The sequence below is a fragment of the Lonchura striata genome, chromosome 32 (genome assembly GCF_046129695.1).
Source record: "Lonchura striata isolate bLonStr1 chromosome 32, bLonStr1.mat, whole genome shotgun sequence".
Lineage (NCBI taxonomy): Eukaryota > Metazoa > Chordata > Aves > Passeriformes > Estrildidae > Lonchura > Lonchura striata.
The window spans coordinates 5,125,629-5,143,474 of NC_134634.1; positions in this window are offsets into that span (position 1 = coordinate 5,125,629).

A 17,846-nucleotide genomic window follows, 5' to 3' on the forward strand; every position below is an offset into this window, starting at 1 on the left:
TCCCTTGGGTCTATCAGGGCAGCACAACTTTGAGGAGGGGACAACTTCGGTTGGGGGTCCAAACTTCGATATAAGGATTTTTTAGAGTCAGGTACCACCCCAGTGCCAGGGGCCACTGGGCACATGCTTTGGCCATTTTCCCTGGGAAAGAAAACTCACCAGTCCAGGTTGCTGATGTCAGTTTGTAGGGCTCCCTTGGGTCTATCAGGGCAGCACAACTTTGAGGAGGGGACAACTTCGGTTGGGGGTCCAAACTTCGATATAAGGATTCTCTGCAGTCAGGTCCGAGCCAAGTGCCTGGGGCCCCTGGGCACATGCTTTGGCCATTTTCCCTGGGAAAGAAAACTCACCAGTCCAGGTTGCTGATGTCAGTTTGTAGGGCTCCCTTGGGTCTATCAGGGCAGCACAACTTTGAGGAGGGGACAACTTCGGTTGGGGGTCCAAACTTCGATATAAGGATTCTCTGCAGTCAGGTCCCAGCCCTGTGCTTGGGGCCCCTGGGCACATGCTTTGGCCATTTTCCCTGGGAAAGAAAACTCACCAGTCCAGGTTGCTGATGTCAGTTTGTAGGGCTCCCTTGGGTCTATCTGGGAAGCAGAAATTTGAGGAGGGGACAACTTCGGTTGGGGGTCCATCCTTGGATATAAGGATACTTTGCAGTCAGGTCCGAGCCCAGTGCCAGGGGCCCCTGGGCACATGCTTTGGCCATTTTCCCTGGGAAAGAAAACTCACCAGTCCAGGTTGCTGATGTCAGTTTGTAGGGCTCCCTTGGGTCTATCAGGGCAGCACAAGTATGAGATGGGGACAACTTCAGTCTGCGATCCATCCTTCGATATAAGGATTATTTGCATTCAGGCCCCAGCCCAGTGCCTGGGGCCCCTGGGCACATCCTTTGGCCATTTTCCCTGGGAAAGAAAACTCACCAGTCCAGGTTGCTGATGTCAGTTTGTAGGGCTCCCTTGGGTCTATCTGGGAAGCCGAAATTTGAGGAGGGGACAACTTCGGTCTGCGATCCATCCTTCGATATAAGGATTTTTTGCAGTGAAGCCCCAGCCCAGTGCCAGGGGTCCCTCGGCACATCCTTTGGCCATTTTCCCTGGGAAAGAAAACTCACCAGTCCAGGTTGCTGATGTCAGTTTGTAGGGCTCCCTTGGGTCTATCAGGGCAGCACAACTTTGAGGAGGGGACAACTTCGGTCTGGGGTCCATCCTTCGATATAAGGATACTTTGCAGTCAGGTCCGAGCCCAGCGCCAGGGGCCCCTGGGCACATCCTTTCGCCATTTTCCCTGGGAAAGAAAACTCACCAGTCCAGGTTGCTGATGTCAGTTTGTAGGGCTCCCTTGGGTCTATCAGGGCAGCACAACTTTGAGGAGGGGACAACTTCGGTTGGGGGTCCAAACTAGGATATAAGGATTTTCTGCATTCAGGCCCCAGCCCAGTTCCAGGGGCCCCAGGGAACATCCTTTGGCCATTTTCCCTGGGAAAGAAAATTCACCAGTCCAGGTTGCTGATGTCAGTTTGTAGGGCTCCCTTGGGTCTATCAGGGCAGCACAACTTTGAGGAGGGGACAACTTCGGTTGGGGGTCCAAACTTCGATATAAGGATTCTCTGCAGTCAGGTCCCAGCCCTGTTCTTGGGGCCCCTGGGCACATGCTTTGGCCATTTTCCCTGGGAAAGAAAACTCACCAGTCCAGGTTGCTGATGTCAGTTTGTAGGGCTCCCGTGGGCCTATCTGGGAAGCAGAAATTTGAGGAGGGGACAACTTTGGTCTGCGAACCATCCTTCGATATAAGGATTATTTGCAGTCAGGTCCCACCCCAGTGCCAGGGGCCACTGGGCACATCCTTTGGCCATTTTCCCTGGGAAAGAAAATTCACCAGTCCAGGTTGCTGATGTCACTTTGTAGGGCTCCCTTGGGTCTATCTGGGAAGCAGAAATTTGAGGAGGGGACAACTTCGGTCTGGGGTCCATCCTTCGATATAAGGATTTTTTGCATTCAAGTCCGAGCGTAGTGCCTGGGGCCCATGGGCACATCCTTTGGCCATTTTCCCTGGGAAAGAAAACTCACCAGTCCAGGTTGCTGATGTCACTTTGTAGTGCTCCCTTGGGTCTAGCAGGGCAGCACAAGTATGAGATGGGGACAACTTCAGTCTGCGATCCATCCTTCGATATAAGGATTATTTGCATTCAGGCCCCAGCCCAGTGCCTGGGGCCCCTGGGCACATGCTTTGGCCATTTTCCCTGGGAAAGAAAACTCACCAGTCCATGTTCCTGATGTCACTTTGTAGGGCTCCCTTGGGTCTATCAGGGCAGCCCAACTATGAGGAGGGGACAACTTCGGTCTGGGGTCCATCCTTCGATATAATGATTCTTTGCATTCAGGTCCCAGCCCAGTGCCAGGTGCCCCTGGGCACATCCTTTGGCCATTTTCCTGGGAAAGAAAATTCACCAGTCCAGGTTGCTGATGTCAGTTTGTAGGGCTCCCTTGGGTCTATCAGGGCAGCACAACTTTGAGGAGGGGACAACTTCGGTTGGGGGTCCAAACTTCGATATAAGGATTCTTTGCCCTCAGGTCCGAGCCCAGGGTCAGGGGCCCCTGGGCACATGCTTTGGCCATTTTCCCTGGGAAAGAAAACTCACCAGTCCAGGTTGCTGATGTCAGTTTGTAGGGCTCCCATGGGTCTATCAGGGCAGCACAACTTTGAGGAGGGGACAACTTTAGTCTGGGGTCCATCCTTCGATATAAGGATTTTTTGCAGACAGGGCCCACCCAAGTGCCAGGGGCCCCTGGGCACATGCTTTGGCCATTTTCCCTGGGAAAGAAAATTCACCAGTCCAGGTTGCTGATGTCAGTTTGTAGGGCTCCCTTGGGTCTATCAGGGCAGCACAACTTTGAAGAGGGGACAACTTTGGTTGGGGTTCCAAACTTCGATATAAGGATTCTTTGCAGTCAGGTCCGAGCCCAGGGTCAGGGGCCCCTGGGCACATGCTTTGGCCATTTTCCCTGGGAAAGAAAATTCACCAGTCCAGGTTGCTGATGTCAGTTTGTAGGGCTCCCTTGGGTCTATCAGGGCAGCACAACTTTGAGGAGGGGACAACTTCGGTTGGGGATCCAAACTTCGATATAAGGATTCTCTGCAGTCAGGTCCCAGCCCTGTGCTTGGGGCCCCTGGGCACATCCTTTGGCCATTTTCCCTGGGAAAGAAAACTCACCAGTCCAGGTTGCTGATGACACTTTGTAGGGCTCCCTTGGGTCTATCTGGGAAGCAGAAATTTGAGGAGGGGACAACTTCGGTTGGGGGTCCATCCTTGGATATAAGGATACTTTGCAGTCAGGTACGAGCCCAGTGCCAGGGGCCCCTGGGCACATGCTTTGGCCATTTTCCCTGGGAAAGAAAACTCACCAGTCCAGGTTGCTGATGTCAGTTTGTAGGGCTCCCTTGGGTCTATCAGGGCAGCACAAGTATGAGATGGGGACAACTTCAGTCTGCGATCCATCCTTCGATATAAGGATTATTTGCATTCAGGCCCCAGCCCAGTGCCTGGGGCCCCTGGGCACATCCTTTGGCCATTTTCCCTGGGAAAGAAAACTCACCAGTCCAGGTTGCTGATGTCAGTTTGTAGGGCTCCCTTGGGTCTATCTGGGAAGCCGAAATTTGAGGAGGGGACAACTTCGGTCTGCGATCCATCCTTCGATATAAGGATTTTTTGCAGTGAAGCCCCAGCCCAGTGCCAGGGGTCCCTCGGCACATCCTTTGGCCATTTTCCCTGGGAAAGAAAACTCACCAGTCCAGGTTGCTGATGTCAGTTTGTAGGGCTCCCTTGGGTCTATCAGGGCAGCACAACTTTGAGGAGGGGACAACTTCGGTTGGGGGTCCAAACTAGGATATAAGGATTATTTGCAGTCAGGTCCGAGCCCAGGGCCAGGGGCCCCTGGGCACATCCTTTGGCCATTTTCCCTGGGAAAGAAAATTCACCAGTCCAGGTTGCTGATGTCAGTTTGTAGGGCTCCCTTGGGTCTATCAGGGCAGCACAACTTTGAGGAGGGGACAACTTCGGTTGGGGATCCAAACTTCGATATAAGGATTCTCTGCAGTCAGGTCCCAGCCCTGTGCTTGGGGCCCCTGGGCACATGCTTTGGCCATTTTCCCTGGGAAAGAAAACTCACCAGTCCAGGTTGCTGATGTCACTTTGTAGGGCTCCCTTGGGTATATCTGGGAAGCAGAAATTTGACGAGGGGACAACTTTGGTCTGCGATCCATCCTTCAATATACGGATTCTTTGCAGTCAGGTCCCACCCCAGTGCCAGGGGCCCCTGGGCACATCCTTTGGCCATTTTCCCTGGGAAAGAAAACTCACCAGTCCAGGTTGCTGATGTCAGTTTGTAGGGCTCCCTTGGGTCTATCAGGGCAGCACAACTTTGAGGAGGGGACAACTTCGGTTGGGGGTCCATCCTTCGATATAAGGATTCTTTGCATTCAGGCCCCAGCCCAGTGCCAGGGGCCCCTGGGCACATCCTTTGGCCATTTTCCCTGGGAAAGAAAACTCACCAGAACAGGTTGCTGATGTCAGTTTGTAGGGCTCACTTGGGTCTATCTGGGAAGCAGAAATTTGAGGAGGGGACAACTTCGGTGTGGGGTCCATCCTTCGATATAAGGATGTTTTGCATTCAGGCCCCAGCCCAGTGCCAGGGGCCCCTAGGCACATCCTTTGGCCATTTTCCCTGGGAAAGGAAACTCACCAGTCCAGGTTGCTGATGTCAGTTTGTAGGGCTCCCTTGGGTCTATCAGGGCAGCACAACTTTGAGGAGGGGACAACTTCGGTCTGCGATCCATTCTTCGATATATGGATTCTTCGCAGTCAGGCCCCAGCCCGGGGTCAGGGGCCCCTGGGCACATCCTTTGGCCATTTTCCCTGGGAAAGAAAACTCACCAGTCCAGGTTGCTGATGTCAGTTTGTAGGGCTCCCTTGGGTCTATCAGGGCAGCACAACTTTGAGGAGGGGACAACTTCGGTCTGGGGTCCATCCTTCGATATAAGGATACTTTGCAGTCTGGTCCGAGCCCAGTGCCAGGGGCCCGGGGGCACATCCTTTGGCCATTTTCCCTGGGAAAGAAAACTCACCAGTCCAGGTTGCTGATGTCAGTTTGTAGGGCTCCCTTGGGTCTATCAGGGCAGCACAACTTTGAGGAGGGGACAACTTCGGTTGGGGGTCCAAACTTCGATATAAGGATTTTTTAGAGTCAGGCCCCACCCCAGTGCCAGGGGCCACTGGGCACATGCTTTGGCCATTTTCCCTGGGAAAGAAAACTCACCAGTCCAGGTTGCTGATGTCAGTTTGTAGGGCTCCCTTGGGTCTATCAGGGCAGCACAACTTTGAGGAGGGGACAACTTCGGTTGGGGGTCCAAACTTCGATATAAGGATTTTTTAGAGTCAGGTACCACCCCAGTGCCAGGGGCCACTGGGCACATGCTTTGGCCATTTTCCCTGGGAAAGAAAACTCACCAGTCCAGGTTGCTGATGTCAGTTTGTAGGGCTCCCTTGGGTCTATCAGGGCAGCACAAGTTTGAGTTGGGGACAACTTCGGTCTGGGGTCCATCCTTCGATATATGGATTGTTTGCAGTCGAGCCCCAGCCCAGGGCCAGGGGCCCCTGGGCACATCCTTTGGCCATTTTCCCTGGGAAAGAAAACTCACCAGTCCAGGTTCCTGATGTCAGTTTGTAGGGCTCCCTTGGGTCTATCAGGGCAGCAAAATTTTGATGTGGGGACAACTTTTCTCTGGGGTCCATTCTTCAATCTATGGACTTTTTGCATTCAGGTCCCAGCCTAGGGCAAGGGGCCCCTGGGAACATCCTTTGGCCATTTCCCTGGGAAAGACGACGCACCAGTCCAGGTTCCGGATGTCAGTTTGTAGGGCTCCCGTGGGCCTATCTGGGAAGCAGAAATTTGAGGAGGGGACAACTTTGGTCTGCGAACCATCCTTCGATATACGGATTCTTTGCAGTCAGGCCCCACCCCAGTGCCAGGGGCCACTGGGCACATCCTTTGGCCATTTTCCCTGGGAAAGAAAACTCACCAGTCCAGGTTGCTGATGTCAGTTTGTAGGGCTCCCTTGGGTCTATCTGGGAAGCAGAAATTTGAGGAGGGGACAACTTCGGTTGGGGGTCCATCCTTGGATATAAGGATACTTTGCAGTCAGGTCCGAGACCAGTGCCAGGGGCCCCTGGGCACATGCTTTGGCCATTTTCCCTGGGAAAGAAAACTCACCAGTCCAGGTTGCTGATGTCAGTTTGTAGGGCTCCCTTGGGTCTATCAGGGCAGCACAAGTATGAGATGGGGACAACTTCAGTCTGCGATCCATCCTTCGATATAAGGATTATTTGCATTCAGGACCTAGCCCAGTGCCAGGGGCCCCTGGGCACATCCTTTGGCCATTTTCCCTGGGAAAAAAACTCACCAGAACAGGTTGCTGATGTCAGTTTGTAGGGCTCCCTTGGGTCTATCTGGGAAGCAGAAATTTCAGGAGGGGATAACTTCGGTCTGCGATCCATCCTTCGATATACGGATTCTTTGCAGTCAGGTCCCATCCCAGTGCCAGGGGCCCCTGGGCACATGCTTTGGCCATTTTCCCTGGGAAAGAAAACTCACCAGTCCAGGTTGCTGATGTCAGTTTGTAGGGCTCCCTTGGGTCTATCAGGGCAGCACAACTTTGAGGAGGGGACAACTTCGGTTGGGGGTCCAAACTTCGATATAAGGATTTTTTAGAGTCAGGTACCACCCCAGTGCCAGGGGCCACTGGGCACATGCTTTGGCCATTTTCCCTGGGAAAGAAAACTCACCAGTCCAGGTTGCTGATGTCAGTTTGTAGGGCTCCCTTGGGTCTATCAGGGCAGCACAACTTTGAGGAGGGGACAACTTCGGTTGGGGGTCCAAACTTCGATATAAGGATTCTCTGCAGTCAGGTCCGAGCCAAGTGCCTGGGGCCCCTGGGCACATGCTTTGGCCATTTTCCCTGGGAAAGAAAACTCACCAGTCCAGGTTGCTGATGTCAGTTTGTAGGGCTCCCTTGGGTCTATCTGGGAAGCAGAAATTTGAGGAGGGGACAACTTCGGTTGGGGGTCCATCCTTGGATATAAGGATTATTTGCAGTCAGGTCCGAGCCCAGTGCCAGGGGCCCCTGGGCACATGCTTTGGCCATTTTCCCTGGGAAAGAAAACTCACCAGTCCAGGTTGCTGATGTCAGTTTGTAGGGCTCCCTTGGGTCTATCAGGGCAGCACAAGTATGAGATGGGGACAACTTCAGTCTGCGATCCATCCTTCGATATAAGGATTATTTGCATTCAGGCCCCAGCCCAGTGCCTGGGGCCCCTGGGCACATCCTTTGGCCATTTTCCCTGGGAAAGAAAACTCACCAGTCCAGGTTGCTGATGTCAGTTTGTAGGGCTCCCTTGGGTCTATCTGGGAAGCCGAAATTTGAGGAGGGGACAACTTCGGTCTGCGATCCATCCTTCGATATAAGGATTTTTTGCAGTGAAGCCCCAGCCCAGTGCCAGGGGTCCCTCGGCACATCCTTTGGCCATTTTCCCTGGGAAAGAAAACTCACCAGTCCAGGTTGCTGATGTCAGTTTGTAGGGCTCCCTTGGGTCTATCAGGGCAGCACAACTTTGAGGAGGGGACAACTTCGGTCTGGGGTCCATCCTTCGATATAAGGATACTTTGCAGTCAGGTCCGAGCCCAGCGCCAGGGGCCCCTGGGCACATCCTTTGGCCATTTTCCCTGGGAAAGAAAACTCACCAGTCCAGGTTGCTGATGTCAGTTTGTAGGGCTCCCTTGGGTCTATCAGGGCAGCACAACTTTGAGGAGGGGACAACTTCGGTTGGGGGTCCAAACTAGGATATAAGGATTTTCTGCATTCAGGCCCCAGCCCAGTTCCAGGGGCCCCAGGGCACATCCTTTGGCCATTTTCCCTGGGAAAGAAAATTCACCAGTCCAGGTTGCTGATGTCAGTTTGTAGGGCTCCCTTGGGTCTATCAGGGCAGCACAACTTTGAGGAGGGGACAACTTCGGTTGGGGGTCCAAACTTCGATATAAGGATTCTCTGCAGTCAGGTCCCAGCCCTGTTCTTGGGGCCCCTGGGCACATGCTTTGGCCATTTTCCCTGGGAAAGAAAACTCACCAGTCCAGGTTGCTGATGTCAGTTTGTAGGGCTCCCGTGGGCCTATCTGGGAAGCAGAAATTTGAGGAGGGGACAACTTTGGTCTGCGAACCATCCTTCGATATACGGATTCTTTGCAGTCAGGTCCCACCCCAGTGCCAGGGGCCACTGGGCACATCCTTTGGCCATTTTCCCTGGGAAAGAAAATTCACCAGTCCAGGTTGCTGATGTCACTTTGTAGGGCTCCCTTGGGTCTATCTGGGAAGCAGAAATTTGAGGAGGGGACAACTTCGGTCTGGGGTCCATCCTTCGATATAAGGATTTTTTGCATTCAAGTCCGAGCGTAGTGCCTGGGGCCCATGGGCACATCCTTTGGCCATTTTCCCTGGGAAAGAAAACTCACCAGTCCAGGTTGCTGATGTCACTTTGTAGTGCTCCCTTGGGTCTAGCAGGGCAGCACAAGTATGAGATGGGGACAACTTCAGTCTGCGATCCATCCTTCGATATAAGGATTATTTGCATTCAGGCCCCAGCCCAGTGCCTGGGGCCCCTGGGCACATGCTTTGGCCATTTTCCCTGGGAAAGAAAACTCACCAGTCCATGTTCCTGATGTCACTTTGTAGGGCTCCCTTGGGTCTATCAGGGCAGCCCAACTATGAGGAGGGGACAACTTCGGTCTGGGGTCCATCCTTCGATATAATGATTCTTTGCATTCAGGTCCCAGCCCAGTGCCAGGTGCCCCTGGGCACATCCTTTGGCCATTTTCCTGGGAAAGAAAATTCACCAGTCCAGGTTGCTGATGTCAGTTTGTAGGGCTCCCTTGGGTCTATCAGGGCAGCACAACTTTGAGGAGGGGACAACTTCGGTTGGGGGTCCAAACTTCGATATAAGGATTCTTTGCCCTCAGGTCCGAGCCCAGGGTCAGGGGCCCCTGGGCACATGCTTTGGCCATTTTCCCTGGGAAAGAAAACTCACCAGTCCAGGTTGCTGATGTCAGTTTGTAGGGCTCCCATGGGTCTATCAGGGCAGCACAACTTTGAGGAGGGGACAACTTTAGTCTGGGGTCCATCCTTCGATATAAGGATTTTTTGCAGACAGGGCCCACCCAAGTGCCAGGGGCCCCTGGGCACATGCTTTGGCCATTTTCCCTGGGAAAGAAAATTCACCAGTCCAGGTTGCTGATGTCAGTTTGTAGGGCTCCCTTGGGTCTATCAGGGCAGCACAACTTTGAAGAGGGGACAACTTTGGTTGGGGTTCCAAACTTCGATATAAGGATTCTTTGCAGTCAGGTCCGAGCCCAGGGTCAGGGGCCCCTGGGCACATGCTTTGGCCATTTTCCCTGGGAAAGAAAATTCACCAGTCCAGGTTGCTGATGTCAGTTTGTAGGGCTCCCTTGGGTCTATCAGGGCAGCACAACTTTGAGGAGGGGACAACTTCGGTTGGGGATCCAAACTTCGATATAAGGATTCTCTGCAGTCAGGTCCCAGCCCTGTGCTTGGGGCCCCTGGGCACATGCTTTGGCCATTTTCCCTGGGAAAGAAAACTCACCAGTCCAGGTTGCTGATGACACTTTGTAGGGCTCCCTTGGGTATATCTGGGAAGCAGAAATTTGACGAGGGGACAACTTTGGTCTGCGATCCATCCTTCAATATACGGATTCTTTGCAGTCAGGTCCCACCCCAGTGCCAGGGGCCCCTGGGCACATCCTTTGGCCATTTTCCCTGGGAAAGAAAACTCACCAGTCCAGGTTGCTGATGTCAGTTTGTAGGGCTCCCTTGGGTCTATCAGGGCAGCACAACTTTGAGGAGGGGACAACTTCGGTTGGGGGTCCATCCTTCGATATAAGGATTCTTTGCAGTCAGGCCCCAGCCCAGTGCCAGGGGCCCCTGGGCACATCCTTTGGCCATTTTCCCTGGGAAACAAAATTCACCAGTCCAGGTTGCTGATGTCAGTTTGTAGGGCTCCCTTGGGTCTATCAGGGCAGCACAACTTTGAGGAGGGGACAACTTCGGTTGGGGATCCAAACTTCGATATAAGGATTCTCTGCAGTCAGGTCCCAGCCCTGTGCTTGGGGCCCCTGGGCACATGCTTTGGCCATTTTCCCTGGGAAAGAAAACTCACCAGTCCAGGTTGCTGATGTCACTTTGTAGGGCTCCCTTGGGTATATCTGGGAAGCAGAAATTTGACGAGGGGACAACTTTGGTCTGCGATCCATCCTTCAATATACGGATTCTTTGCAGTCAGGTCCCACCCCAGTGCCAGGGGCCCCTGGGCACATCCTTTGGCCATTTTCCCTGGGAAAGAAAACTCACCAGAACAGGTTGCTGATGTCAGTTTGTAGGGCTCACTTGGGTCTATCTGGGAAGCAGAAATTTGAGGAGGGGACAACTTCGGTGTGGGGTCCATCCTTCGATATAAGGATGTTTTGCATTCAGGCCCCAGCCCAGTGCCAGGGGCCCCTAGGCACATCCTTTGGCCATTTTCCCTGGGAAAGGAAACTCACCAGTCCAGGTTGCTGATGTCAGTTTGTAGGGCTCCCTTGGGTCTATCAGGGCAGCACAACTTTGAGGAGGGGACAACTTCGGTCTGCGATCCATTCTTCGATATATGGATTCTTCGCAGTCAGGCCCCAGCCCGGGGTCAGGGGCCCCTGGGCACATCCTTTGGCCATTTTCCCTGGGAAAGAAAACTCACCAGTCCAGGTTGCTGATGTCAGTTTGTAGGGCTCCCTTGGGTCTATCAGGGCAGCACAACTTTGAGGAGGGGACAACTTCGGTCTGGGGTCCATCCTTCGATATAAGGATACTTTGCAGTCTGGTCCGAGCCCAGTGCCAGGGGCCCGGGGGCACATCCTTTGGCCATTTTCCCTGGGAAAGAAAACTCACCAGTCCAGGTTGCTGATGTCAGTTTGTAGGGCTCCCTTGGGTCTATCAGGGCAGCACAACTTTGAGGAGGGGACAACTTCGGTTGGGGGTCCAAACTTCGATATAAGGATTTTTTAGAGTCAGGTACCACCCCAGTGCCAGGGGCCCCTGGGCACATGCTTTGGCCATTTTCCCTGGGAAAGAAAACTCACCAGTCCAGGTTGCTGATGTCAGTTTGTAGGGCTCCCTTGGGTCTATCAGGGCAGCACAACTTTGAGGAGGGGACAACTTCGGTTGGGGGTCCAAACTTCGATATAAGGATTTTTTAGAGTCAGGTACCACCCCAGTGCCAGGGGCCACTGGGCACATGCTTTGGCCATTTTCCCTGGGAAAGAAAACTCACCAGTCCAGCTTGCTGATGTCAGTTTGTAGGGCTCCCTTGGGTCTATCAGGGCAGCACAAGTTTGAGTTGGGGACAACTTCGGTCTGGGGTCCATCCTTCGATATATGGATTGTTTGCAGTCAGGCCCCAGCCCAGGGCCAGGGGCCCCTGGGCACATCCTTTGGCCATTTTCCCTGGGAAAGAAAACTCAGCAGTCCAGGTTCCTGATGTCAGTTTGTAGGGCTCCCTTGGGTCTATCAGGGCAGCAAAATTTTGATGTGGGGACAACTTTTCTCTGGGGTCCATTCTTCAATCTATGGACTTTTTGCATTCAGGTCCCAGCCTAGGGCAAGGGGCCCCTGGGAACATCCTTTGGCCATTTCCCTGGGAAAGACGACACACCAGTCCAGGTTCCTGATGTCAGTTTGTAGGTCTCCCTTGGGTCTATCAAGGCAGCACAATTTTGATCTGAAGACAACTTCCATCGGGGGTACATCCTCCGATTTATTGACTTTTTGAAGTCAATGCCCAGCCCAGGGCCAGGAGCTCCTGGGCACATCCTTTGGCCATTTTCCCTGGGAAAGAAAACACACCAGTCAAGTTGCTGATGTCAGTTTCTAGGGCTCCCTTGGGACTGTCTGGGCAGCAAAAGTTTGAGGTGGGGACAACTTCGGTCTGGGGTCTATCCTTCATTGTATTGACTTTTTGAAGTCAGGTCGCCTCCCAGGGCCTGGGGCCCCTAAGTACATCCTTTGGCGATTTTCCCTGGGAAAGAACACTCACAAGTCCAGCTTCCTGATGTCTGTTTGTAGGGCTCCCTTGGGTCTATCAGGGCAGCACAACTTTGAGGAGGGGACAACTTCGGTCTGGGGTCCATCCTTCGATATAAGGATACTTTGCAGTCAGGTCCGAGCCCAGTGCCAGGGGCCCCTGGGCACATCCTTTGGCCATTTTCCCTGGGAAAGAAAACTCACCAGTCCAGGTTGCTGATGTCAGTTTGTAGGGCTCCCTTGGGTCTATCAGGGCAGCACAAGTATGAGATGGGGACAACTTCAGTCTGCGATCCATCCTTCGATATACGGATTATTTGCATTCAGGCCCCAGCCCAGTGCCAGGGGCCCCTGGGCACATCCTTTGGCCATTTTCCCTGGGAAAGAAAACTCACCAGAACAGGTTGCTGATGTCAGTTTGTAGGGCTTTCTTGGGTCCATCTGGGAAGCAGAAATTTCAGGAGGGGATAACTTCGGTCTGCGATCCAAACTTCGATATAAGGATTTTTTGTTTTCAGGCCCCAGCCCAGTCCCAGGGGCCCCTGGGCACATGCTTTGGCCATTTTCCCTGGGAAAGAAAACTCACCAGTCCAGGTTGCTGATGTCAGTTTGTAGGGCTCCCTTGGGTCTATCAGGGCAGCACAACTTTGAGGAGGGGACAACTTCGGTTGGGGGTCCAAACTAGGATATAAGGATTTTCTGCATTCAGGCCCCAGCCCAGTTCCAGGGGCCCCAGGGCACATCCTTTGGCCATTTTCCCTGGGAAAGAAAATTCACCAGTCCAGGTTGCTGATGTCAGTTTGTAGGGCTCCCTTGGGTCTATCAGGGCAGCACAACTTTGAGGAGGGGACAACTTCGGTTGGGGGTCCAAACTTCGATATAAGGATTCTCTGCAGTCAGGTCCCAGCCCTGTTCTTGGGGCCCCTGGGCACATGCTTTGGCCATTTTCCCTGGGAAAGAAAACTCACCAGTCCAGGTTGCTGATGTCAGTTTGTAGGGCTCCCGTGGGCCTATCTGGGAAGCAGAAATTTGAGGAGGGGACAACTTTGGTCTGCGAACCATCCTTCGATATACGGATTCTTTGCAGTCAGGTCCCACCCCCGTGCCAGGGGCCACTGGGCACATCCTTTGGCCATTTTCCCTGGGAAAGAAAATTCACCAGTCCAGGTTGCTGATGTCACTTTGTAGGGCTCCCTTGGGTCTATCTGGGAAGCAGAAATTTGAGGAGGGGACAACTTCGGTCTGGGGTCCATCCTTCGATATAAGGATTTTTTGCATTCAAGTCCGAGCGTAGTGCCTGGGGCCCATGGGCACATCCTTTGGCCATTTTCCCTGGGAAAGAAAACTCACCAGTCCAGGTTGCTGATGTCACTTTGTAGTGCTCCCTTGGGTCTAGCAGGGCAGCACAAGTATGAGATGGGGACAACTTCAGTCTGCGATCCATCCTTCGATATAAGGATTATTTGCATTCAGGCCCCAGCCCAGTGCCTGGGGCCCCTGGGCACATGCTTTGGCCATTTTCCCTGGGAAAGAAAACTCACCAGTCCATGTTCCTGATGTCACTTTGTAGGGCTCCCTTGGGTCTATCAGGGCAGCCCAACTATGAGGAGGGGACAACTTCGGTCTGGGGTCCATCCTTCGATATAATGATTCTTTGCATTCAGGTCCCAGCCCAGTGCCAGGTGCCCCTGGGCACATCCTTTGGCCATTTTCCTGGGAAAGAAAATTCACCAGTCCAGGTTGCTGATGTCAGTTTGTAGGGCTCCCTTGGGTCTATCAGGGCAGCACAACTTTGAGGAGGGGACAACTTCGGTTGGGGGTCCAAACTTCGATATAAGGATTCTTTGCCCTCAGGTCCGAGCCCAGGGTCAGGGGCCCCTGGGCACATGCTTTGGCCATTTTCCCTGGGAAAGAAAACTCACCAGTCCAGGTTGCTGATGTCAGTTTGTAGGGCTCCCTTGGGTCTATCAGGGCAGCACAACTTTGAGGAGGGGACAACTTTAGTCTGGGGTCCATCCTTCGATATAAGGATTTTTTGCAGACAGGGCCCACCCAAGTGCCAGGGGCCCCTGGGCACATGCTTTGGCCATTTTCCCTGGGAAAGAAAATTCACCAGTCCAGGTTGCTGATGTCAGTTTGTAGGGCTCCCTTGGGTCTATCAGGGCAGCACAACTTTGAAGAGGGGACAACTTTGTTTGGGGTTCCAAACTTCGATATAAGGATTCTTTGCAGTCAGGTCCGAGCCCAGGGTCAGGGGCCCCTGGGCACATGCTTTGGCCATTTTCCCTGGGAAAGAAAATTCACCAGTCCAGGTTGCTGATGTCAGTTTGTAGGGCTCCCTTGGGTCTATCAGGGCAGCACAACTTTGAGGAGGGGACAACTTCGGTTGGGGATCCAAACTTCGATATAAGGATTCTCTGCAGTCAGGTCCCAGCCCTGTGCTTGGGGCCCCTGGGCACATGCTTTGGCCATTTTCCCTGGGAAAGAAAACTCACCAGTCCAGGTTGCTGATGACACTTTGTAGGGCTCCCTTGGGTATATCTGGGAAGCAGAAATTTGACGAGGGGACAACTTTGGTCTGCGATCCATCCTTCAATATACGGATTCTTTGCAGTCAGGTCCCACCCCAGTGCCAGGGGCCCCTGGGCACATCCTTTGGCCATTTTCCCTGGGAAAGAAAACTCACCAGTCCAGGTTGCTGATGTCAGTTTGTAGGGCTCCCTTGGGTCTATCAGGGCAGCACAACTTTGAGGAGGGGACAACTTCGGTTGGGGGTCCATCCTTCGATATAAGGATTCTTTGCAGTCAGGCCCCAGCCCAGTGCCAGGGGCCCCTGGGCACATCCTTTGGCCATTTTCCCTGGGAAAGAAAACTCACCAGAACAGGTTGCTGATGTCAGTTTGTAGGGCTCACTTGGGTCTATCTGGGAAGCAGAAATTTGAGGAGGGGACAACTTCGGTGTGGGGTCCATCCTTCGATATAAGGATGTTTTGCATTCAGGCCCCAGCCCAGTGCCAGGGGCCCCTAGGCACATCCTTTGGCCATTTTCCCTGGGAAAGGAAACTCACCAGTCCAGGTTGCTGATGTCAGTTTGTAGGGCTCCCTTGGGTCTATCAGGGCAGCACAACTTTGAGGAGGGGACAACTTCGGTCTGCGATCCATTCTTCGATATATGGATTCTTCGCAGTCAGGCCCCAGCCCGGGGTCAGGGGCCCCTGGGCACATCCTTTGGCCATTTTCCCTGGGAAAGAAAACTCACCAGTCCAGGTTGCTGATGTCAGTTTGTAGGGCTCCCTTGGGTCTATCAGGGCAGCACAACTTTGAGGAGGGGACAACTTCGGTCTGGGGTCCATCCTTCGATATAAGGATACTTTGCAGTCTGGTCCGAGCCCAGTGCCAGGGGCCCGCGGGCACATCCTTTGGCCATTTTCCCTGGGAAAGAAAACTCACCAGTCCAGGTTGCTGATGTCAGTTTGTAGGACTCCCTTGGGTCTATCAGGGCAGCACAACTTTGAGGAGGGGACAACTTCGGTTGGGGGTCCAAACTTCGATATAAGGATTTTTTAGAGTCAGGCCCCACCCCAGTGCCAGGGGCCACTGGGCACATGCTTTGGCCATTTTCCCTGGGAAAGAAAACTCACCAGTCCAGGTTGCTGATGTCAGTTTGTAGGGCTCCCTTGGGTCTATCAGGGCAGCACAACTTTGAGGAGGGGACAACTTCGGTTGGGGGTCCAAACTTCGATATAAGGATTTTTTAGAGTCAGGTACCACCCCAGTGCCAGGGGCCACTGGGCACATGCTTTGGCCATTTTCCCTGGGAAAGAAAACTCACCAGTCCAGGTTGCTGATGTCACTTTGTAGGGCTCCCTTGGGTCTATCAGGGCAGCACAAGTTTGAGTTGGGGACAACTTCGGTCTGGGGTCCATCCTTCGATATATGGATTGTTTGCAGTCAGGCCCCAGCCCAGGGCCAGGGGCCCCTGGGCACATCCTTTGGCCATTTTCCCTGGGAAAGAAAACTCACCAGTCCAGGTTCCTGATGTCAGTTTGTAGGGCTCCCTTGGGTCTATCAGGGCAGCAAAATTTTGATGTGGGGACAACTTTTCTCTGGGGTCCATTCTTCAATCTATGGACTTTTTGCATTCAGGTCCCAGCCTAGGGCAAGGGGCCCCTGGGAACATCCTTTGGCCATTTCCCTGGGAAAGACGACGCACCAGTTCAGGTTCCTGATGTCAGCTTGTAGGTCTCCCTTGGGTCTATCAAGGCAGCACAATTTTGATCTGAAGACAACTTCCATCGGGGGTACATCCTCCGATTTATTGACTTTTTGAAGTCAATGCCCAGCCCAGGGCCAGGAGCTCCTGGGCACATCCTTTGGCCATTTTCCCTGGGAAAGAAAACACACCAGTCAAGTTGCTGATGTCAGTTTCTAGGGCTCCCTTGGGACTGTCTGGGCAGCAAAAGTTTGAGGTGGGGACAACTTCGGTCTGGGGTCTATCCTTCATTGTATTGACTTTTTGAAGTCAGGTCGCCTCCCAGGGCCAGGGGCCCCTAAGTACATCCTTTGGCCATTTTCCCTGGGAAAGAAAACTCACCAGTCCAGGTTCCTGATGTCAGTCTGTAGGGCTCCCTTGGAATTGTCTGGGCAGCAAAATTTTGATATGGGGGTACTTTGGTCTAGGGTCCATCCTTCGATGTATTCACTTTTTGCAGTTAAGTCCCAGCCCAGGGCCAGGGGCCCCTGGTAAAAGTGGCCGTTTTCCCTGGGAAAGAAAACTCACCAGTCCAGGTTCCTGATGTCAGTTTGTAGGTCTCCCTAGCGTCTATCAGGGCAGAACAAGTTTGAGGAGGGGACAACTTCGGTCCGGGGTCCATGCATCGATATATGAATTTTCTCCATTCAGGTCCCAACCCCGTGCCAGTGGCCCCTGGGCACATCCTTTGGCGATTTTCCCTGGGAAAGAACACTCACAAGTCCAGCTTCCTGATGTCTGTTTGTAGGGCTCCCTTGGGTCTATCAGGGCAGCACAACTTTGAGGAGGGGACAACTTCGGTCTGGGGTCCATCCTTCGATATAAGGATACTTTGCAGTCAGGTCCGAGCCCAGTGCCAGGGGCCCCTGGGCACATCCTTTGGCCATTTTCCCTGGGAAAGAAAACTCACCAGTCCAGGTTGCTGATGTCAGTTTGTAGGGCTCCCTTGGGTCTATCAGGGCAGCACAAGTATGAGATGGGGACAACTTCAGTCTGCGATCCATCCTTCGATATAAGGATTATTTGCATTCAGGCCCCAGCCCAGTGCCAGGGGCCCCTGGGCACATCCTTTGGCCATTTTCCCTGGGAAAGAAAACTCACCAGAACAGGTTGCTGATGTCAGTTTGTAGGGCTTTCTTGGGTCCATCTGGGAAGCAGAAATTTCAGGAGGGGATAACTTCGGTCTGCGATCCAAACTTCGATATAAGGATTTTTTGTTTTCAGGCCCCAGCCCAGTCCCAGGGGCCCCTGGGCCCATCCTTTGGCCATTTTCCCTGGGAAAGAAAACTCACCAGTCCAGGTTGCTGATGTCAGTTTGTAGGGCTCCCTTGGGTCTATCAGGGCAGCACAACTTTGAGGAGGGGACAACTTCGGTTGGGGGTCCAAACTAGGATATAAGGATTTTCTGCATTCAGGCCCCA